We start from the raw sequence: 8,081 nt of genomic DNA, 5'->3' as shown, positions 1-8,081 counted from the left end.
CAAAGAACCGCTTTGGCACCAAAACCAAATAAAAACCCAATCAGTGCCCAATCCTTGTGGCCTCATGGAGACTTTAAAAAAAGAAAAAGGTCTCCTAATAATATCTTCCCGCATCAGATTAAACCAAAACAGTGAGACTTCAAGCTCGGCAAAAAGACAGAGGCACAGTGGAAGCGGCTATCATGCAGACATAACCCCCTGTACAAGGGAAATATTTTAATATTTAATAATCTTTTAATAATAATCCTAAACCCAAACATGAATACATGATTACCGATGTTCTCTTCTCAATATTTAATTCAATTCAATTTTATTTATATAGCCCAAAATCACATAGGAATTTGCCTCATTGGGCTTCAAAATATGAACAATAGTTAAAAACTAAACAGACTAAATAAACCTTATCCCTCAACATCACGTGTCTTCCATTTATTCTAAATGAGACATACTCAGACAGAGCTGGTAGCTCCTCTCACATGTGGCGCGGCGTCAGGAACACATTACCCTTCTTCAGATTCTTTTCACATTTTTCAAAACTGAAGAATAAATTCTGCATAATTATATTTGTTAAGAGTCAAATGGCACTCCAATACCTCTTAACAAAATTGATTACAAAAAAGTTTAAAGTGAAGAAAGATGAATGTTATTCTATTGCTTCCTGCATAATAAACAGGATTTCTTGTGTTTGTGAGTTAGCAGAGTCTTGTTATTCTTCAGTTGGATGGTTTCAGTTCATCTTTTCTGCTGCTTTTGTCATCAAAGCTCCTAAATGTTCTGAAAACAGAAACAATCAATAAACAAGTTTCATTAAACAGGTGGTTAAACTTGTTTGTTTTCTTCAATCTGTTCCTTAACTAAGCCTGTTTAATTATCAATTTGATCCCCATTATAGCAAGAACAGTTAGTAGTAGTACCTCTATTTATCCCAGAAAGTGACAGCTAACAACATTATAATTTGATTTAAGACTCATTAATTATTAATTAGGTGCAGCAACATAAACACAGATGTGGAAAAAAATGAAACATCACTACATTGATCTTAGGAGAAAACCCAGAATGTTCACTAAAATAATGAAAACAAACTTGTCATCCCTAATATTTATTAACTATAAATCAAGGAAAAAATTGATAATTTGCTCTGGTGACTCCTAAATGGAGGAGGCAAAGATTAAAAACATAATAGATTAGATAAACAATAAATAAATAAATAAATAAATAATAAAAAACTAGTAATAATTTGGAACAAAGTATTTTTATAAATTACAAAGAAAAACCTTCAAGAGTAAAATGGATTTACAAATATAAGTGTCATCTTGCTTAAAAAAAATTGTAAAAAATTATGAAAAATTTATGAATCAAAAAGTTCAGAATTCATAAAAATAAATACAAACCTGTGTAATAGGTGTTATAGAAAATGAACCGGTGAGAAATAAATCAATCTATATTAGCTAAACACTTTTTCACTTCCAACACGTGATTCAATTTAACATCCCTAAATATATTTCAGCTTTAACCACATGCCTCCTTATAGGGGTGACCCATACCAGTGCTGCAGGTTTGAGGGTCGTGGGCAAGTGCGGTTGCATCATAAGGTAAGTGCAGGTGTTTCATACGGTTGCTTTGAGGCTCACCTCAAGGGACGTCAGGTTAAAAACTGGCCAGCTAACCACTTTAATGTGCAAGATTCAAAATACAAAACTTTTTCTTTCAAATCCCCCCACTCCTGCTGTGTGTGCTGTATTGATGGTAATGGTAACACATGGGTAACACACAATGTGTGCTCCTCTGGTCACGTGATGGATGGAGCGATTCATCACCACTCAACATTACTCACATAATAACCACAAATGTCTAGAAATGACACATGTACGTTTATTTTGTTGTTTATATATTATGAATAAATTCTTATAGAGTACTCTTTACCAAACTTGGTAATGCACCGAGATCCATACTTCAGTATTGTAGTATTGATGCAGCCATCACTAATGAATACTGCATGCACAGGTGATATGTAAGTGCCTGTAGGATGCCCACACAAACAACATCCTGATAGTCTAATTTCTTTTATTTCTAACAATCAGGACGCATAAAAGGAGGGAGAGTTTGGGGGTCGGTCAAAGAAAATGTAAATCTGGACCCTTACTTTACCATCCTTGCACTCTGTATGTATTTGCTACAACCTCACAGTCAACCTGTGTCACTCACAGCATGCCCATAGGAAGAAAGAAAAAAAAAAAAAAAAAAAAAAAAAAAAAAAAAATCGCATGAAAATTATTGCTTTTCAGGTTTACTGGGTGCTCTAAAACTTTGGTATTTTGAGCGATAAATGAGCAGATAAATAAGCAAAAACAATTACTCACATTTTCATATGACGCCTCATTTTCTTTTTGTTTAATGTCTTTCATTGGTTCATACTGAAAAGAATTATCTGTAAAAATAAAGCAAAACCACATTTCATGGAACTCTTTTTATAAATGTATTTGAGGTTTAAAAACATGCATCTAGAAAAATGTTGTCTCCGGTCAGCATCTTTGCTTTCATGGAGTTAGTAAGCTATCGGCAAAACCTGTTTGTTCAAATACTAATGAAACACACTTTTTTGAATCTACAGTGAAAAATTATTTTAATAAAAATGATAGACATTACCTGCATTTTCATATCCTGCTCTATTTTCTGTCTTTTCAAGGCTTCTGAGGTACTCATAGTGGACAGAATCACCTGCAAAAAGAAATCAAATCAAAATTAAACTAGTTAATATTATGACCGATAGAATTAAATTATAAATACATACAGCTTAAAAATAAATTTCCACTAAAAACCTTGGTTAATATTGGAAGTTGGAAATGTTTACTTAAAATAGCAGAGTAAAAAAAAAAACCCAAAAATTTCAAACACCCATAAAAGAATTAAGTTTTTTTATGCAAATGTATGTGAATAAAAGCAGCACAATGCTGAGCAATGTTAAATTAAAAATGTATCATCCGTATGTTTTAATATCTTGAATACAATCTAAAGGTGCTAAATAATTTATATAAAAAAGCTGAGTTTTCAGATAGAATTTAAATCAATGTCAAACAGTAAAAAATAATGGTAATTCAGTAAAATTTAATGAAGGTTTCTACATTTGTACAACATTAAAAAGTACTGAATGCTTGTCTTCTCTAATTGTAATAATAGAACGGGATATATAGTTTAGTTTAACTTTAATTTAATTATCAGACTGGATGTGAGCAGACTGAAATTGGAAAACAGATTCTACCTTAAACTTGAGTAATATTAGGCCTGAATTACAACATAAAAGTTTTTTTAATACATTGAAAACATTAGAGCTCCTCTTTTTGCATGATTTCATCCACTCCAATATGGTGCCATAAAATAACACCGTAATCTAAAAACGTGAGAACATTTTCATACTTCTCATAATTTGAAAATACGTGAAACTTTATTGTTGTAGGAAGCAAGTTTTAATGATATCAAAGGTTCCTAAATATTTTTGTATTGTAATTAAAAAAGTTACATGATAAAAACATTAGTATGTAACTAAATGACTCCAGAGGAACACAGGCATGAACTGAACATTCTTTGTCATGAAGATCATTTCGGTTTTGGTGACAGAAACATCTGGACGGCAATGTACCTACCACTTGTGACAGACTTTAAAGGGTATCCAAACCCTAAATCAACTTTGTTTTGGCTATTTACCTTCATAAATGGGGCTTTAAATGTGCCGTCTGTTGGTCTTTGCCACATTTTTGACAAAATAAAATAAACTTGTTTAATTCTTTAAAATATAGTCAAAAACTGTCAGTGTGCTGCCCCCTAAAAGTTGAACCACGGTATTACATTTGAGTTTCATGATTGGTCAACTCATTGAAGTCCTACGTCCCACCCCTGTGACTGGATTTTGAAATTTTGGGTGTGGGTAGAGTCAGCCTCCAACTTCCCCGTTTGGTCACCCTTTAAAGACAAACCTGGTTTTACAATAGTATAGTTTCATGTTGTGAAAATACTCAGGTTTTCTCATGTTCTGTTATTCTTCACAAAAGCTTGAGGTTGTAACTCATCTACATGAATTTGTACTAATGTTCTGCAGTGTTTATTGCTTCAGTGGCTAACTGCTACCAACTTGAAGCAGCCAGATTCATGTGAGGCAGTGGCTCACCTATCATCATCCTCACCTGCCATCATAACATACTTATAATAAAACTTCCTGTGATCTAACCTGTGCTAAAACATATGGGTCATTTGTATGTTTCTATTCATTTGAATCATTTTCATACTCAAAATCACTGCAAATATCCTGTTTAAATACAAAGCCGGCTGTGAGGTGAGGCAGCACTGGGCTCTGCTGCATGAAAGATTACCCAATGCCATAGAAACTGAATTGATCATATTTGATGATATGCAGAGTAAAATAAATACCTCAAGAAAGAAAAAAAGGATAGACATTACCTTCATTTTCATTTGCCGTGTTGTTTTCTGTCTGCTTGAAGCCTCTAAGTGACTCATAGTGAAAAATATCACCTAAAAAAAGAAATCAAATCAAACCTTATGAGTTATTATTATCAATGTAACAAAAATCTAAATTTAGACATTTATTAATTAATCAAAATATTAATTAATATATATTAATTAATTTAAATCTATATATATATATATATATATATATATATATATATATACACATATATATACATATACATATATATATACATATATATGCCCATTGAAAATCCTGAGGACCAGAACTGAGCGGCCCTGATGTAATGCTTTATTGAAATATATATATTTTGGATGTTTTAATTATCCATTTAACATGTAAGGTATTGCACATTTCCTTGTATAGCTCATTTAGTGTTTGGATCTGACATGAAGCTGCATTGAAAATACATTAAGTTAGGGAGGCAGTAGAGGGCAATAGTGAGCTTGTGTTTGTTCTTCAGTTGTTACTGATAAAGTTTAATAAGAATCTCATATTTTGTTTTCTTCTGACTGACTTCAAAAATTGAGGATGTAATATTATAATACATACATATATATATATATATATATATATATATATATGTACAGTATATCTCCAAGATGGACTCTTAATAAGAACATGAAGTAAAAATCAATGTATAAACAACATCAGATAAATACATTTTTTATTTAAACAGAGAGATTTTTTGACACTAAAAGAAGGCTTTTGCACCAAAGTCAAGGAGACTTCATTTAACAGTAAAGGTTAGACCCCAGTGTGAAAGAACATGTGTCTTTTGTGATGCTGTCTCTACATTATAAGATCTTTGTAGACTAAAGAATGACACAGGAGAGGATTTTTACCCCTGTCCTGTCCTGCCCCTGACCAAAGTTTAAAAAATAATCCTGTCTCACCCACTCCTGGCAATCTAAAACCCATTCCCATTCAAAAGGAATCCCGGTCCTGTCCAGCTTCCTTATATTTTGGTTTTGTTATTATTCAATTCATGAATAATTTTATTACATCTGACTTCCCTACCAGCTCCGTTAACTTAACACGACAGGGGATGACAAGACAGAACAAGACAGGACATGACAGGACAAGACAGGACAGCACAAGACTGGAAAATACAGAACAACGCAGTACAGAGCATTACAAGACAGAACAAGGTAGGAAAGAACAGGGCATGACAGGACAGAACAGAACAAGACAAGAAAGAACAGGGCATGACAAGCCAGGACAGGACAGGACAGGACAGGAAAGAACAGGGCATGACAAGCCAGGACAGGACAGGACATGACAGGACAAGACAGAACAAGGGAGGACAGGGCATTACAAGACAGAACAGGACAAGACATGACAGAAAATGAAAGGACAAGCAAGGAGATGAGGGGATAAGTCAAGACAGCACAGGACAGGGCATGACAACACAGGACAGGAAAAGACAGGGCATGGCAACACAGGACAGGAAAAGACAGGTCACTGGACCCTAGCTTGACCACTTGGCCCCGCCCAGGTCTAATATCCCGATGTTCCAGTATCCCGGTGCTGGTTCCCTAACTTGACCAGCTTAACCCTTTGCTGCCCTCGCCCTCCTTGACCCCGCACAGGCTGATGATCCTGGTGTGCCAGTATCCCGGTGCTGGGACCCTAACTACCCACAAATTTTTTTCAAGGCTCGCAGTGCCACCAAATTCTCCGGGCCGAGCAAGAGAGGGTCTGTTTTGCCCCTGACGGACTAGGTTCAGGCTAAACTTAGGATCTGGGCCACCAGACTCACAGGGCCCATCAGGACTTGCTTATGAGCAAAACCTGTGATTTTTGAGCTGACTGGAGCATATTTGTGATTAGGGTCTGGGTACCTGGAAGTTGGGCCTTTTTCACACATTTTAAGGGAATGCTGGGTCTCGGAACGCTAACTTTGTGGCAAACAGACCACGGGGCTCTAGCGTGGCGGCGCTTTGACCGAGTAGCGCCAAAATCGCAGGATATTGTCAGGATGGGACCTTGATGGGACGCATCAAATTCATCTCTGGCATAAACGGTTAACCCTTGGTTGGCCAGTGCAGGCGTTTTGGGTGACCTCTGACCTTTTGCTATGTGTTTGTTTACTCGGGGGGATTTTGCATCGGATCTACGTGAATTTTTAGAGATTCACTCAGGGCGCTGTGCTGAGCCGGGAAACGTGTTGGACTTGGTTTGGGCCGAACCCAGTATTTGGACTTTCAGACTAAGAGGGTGTGGTAAATGGCCTCTCGTCTACCCTGTGAGCTTCGTGCAGTTCAGTAAACATAAGTGGTTAGGGTCCAGGCAGGGGGATGTCGGGCCTCTGAAGGGCATGTTGGGTCTCCGTCCAATACCCCCGCATCTCAACAGAGCTCAACAACCCTCAGAAAGTCCCCAACACACGAAACCGGTAATGCCTAGTCAGGCTGAAGCCCAGAACACACCGATATTGGTTTCACAGCTATAGCACCAACCAGTGGTTGATTGCATTTTTGGAAATCCTCCACACCAACCCACAAACTCCAAATGGTTTGAAATGTGCTCCTAAATTGTTTCTGGAGTAAGTTTCTTTTGGCCTCAAAATTTCGAAAAATATTGGAAATGGTTGAGATCCGAAGCTATTTGCCTAAAAAGCGGTCGAAGGGGGATGTTGGGCCTCTGGAGGGCATGTTGGGTCTCGGACCATTACCCCTGCACCTCAACAGAGCTCCACAAGCCTAGTAAAGTCACAGACACACAAAACTGGTATTGTCAGAGTCAGACTGAAGCCCTAATACAAAGGTATGGGTTTGACATTAATAGCACCAACTAGCAAGGGAACTGCACCCCAATATTGGGTCCCAAAAAGTTCAATTTCGGTATATTGGGCTTTTTCTAATAACTTCCATTCTAATGGTTCTATCAACTTGGTTTCAACGTTTCTGGGTTGCTCTTGGGAGGGGGAACAAGCTGGAGTGAGTTACAAGCCGATACCACCAAAGAAACCAGAGTTATTACGGAAAGCCCAATATCCTGGTTTTAAACTTTTTGGGGGCCCAATATCTCAGTTTCCTTCTCTGAAAGTCCTAACTGTTTCTGTGTGTTGTAATGAGATGGTAGGTGCCTAGAACTTTTTAAAGGAAGTAAAACATGTTTAAAGGACATTTAGAACCCTAAAATGGAAACAAAAAAATTAACCCTCGTCTGAGAAGTTGGGTCGGGCCCCTCCGGGATGTTGGGTTGGGCTAGGGTATCCTATTTCTGGTAGTTGTAACAAGATAGTAGGTGTCCTTTTCCAGCTTCTTAGATGTCATAGAACAGGTTTGCAGAACATTTCGAACACTACAAGCTAAACCCAGCCGTAATTCTTGAAGTTGGGTCGGGCCCCACTGGGATGTTGGGACCGGCGAGGGTTACCCATTTCTGGTGGTTGTAACAAGATGGTAGGTGTCTTTTTTCGGCTTTTTGAGTTTGGTCCCGAAAAATTCAGAAGAAAGACACATCATCATTTGTCTGTATGTGTGGGGTCCAACTAGATGATTTTCAGAGGTATGAGATGTCCAAGTCCATCATTGAAAAAAAAACATCATATTCATTGGTTACAAGGGTTGTGGGGTGGCAGGTGGGTTACATA

At 37.1% G+C, this 8,081-nt stretch overlaps 1 protein-coding gene and 1 long non-coding RNA gene across 2 annotated transcripts in view; both read right to left on the bottom strand.

The window, feature by feature from the left end:
* Positions 1 to 8,081, bottom strand: part of LOC112156159 — a gene marked incomplete in the record, with an annotated part of 59,262 nt that overhangs the window by 44,974 nt on the left and 6,207 nt on the right.
* Positions 466 to 2,982, bottom strand: LOC118600026. The gene is made up of 3 exons (XR_004949592.1): positions 2,647 to 2,982; positions 2,361 to 2,428; positions 466 to 774 (listed from the first exon to the last, which is right to left on the bottom strand). It is a non-coding gene; the product is annotated as an uncharacterized LOC118600026 (long non-coding RNA).

This window comes from Oryzias melastigma, linkage group LG18 (genome assembly GCF_002922805.2).
Source record: "Oryzias melastigma strain HK-1 linkage group LG18, ASM292280v2, whole genome shotgun sequence".
In the NCBI taxonomy this organism is placed as follows: domain Eukaryota; kingdom Metazoa; phylum Chordata; class Actinopteri; order Beloniformes; family Adrianichthyidae; genus Oryzias; species Oryzias melastigma.
The sequence above is the reverse complement of the archived record's forward strand: the minus strand, read 5'-3'. Positions and strand labels throughout refer to the sequence as shown.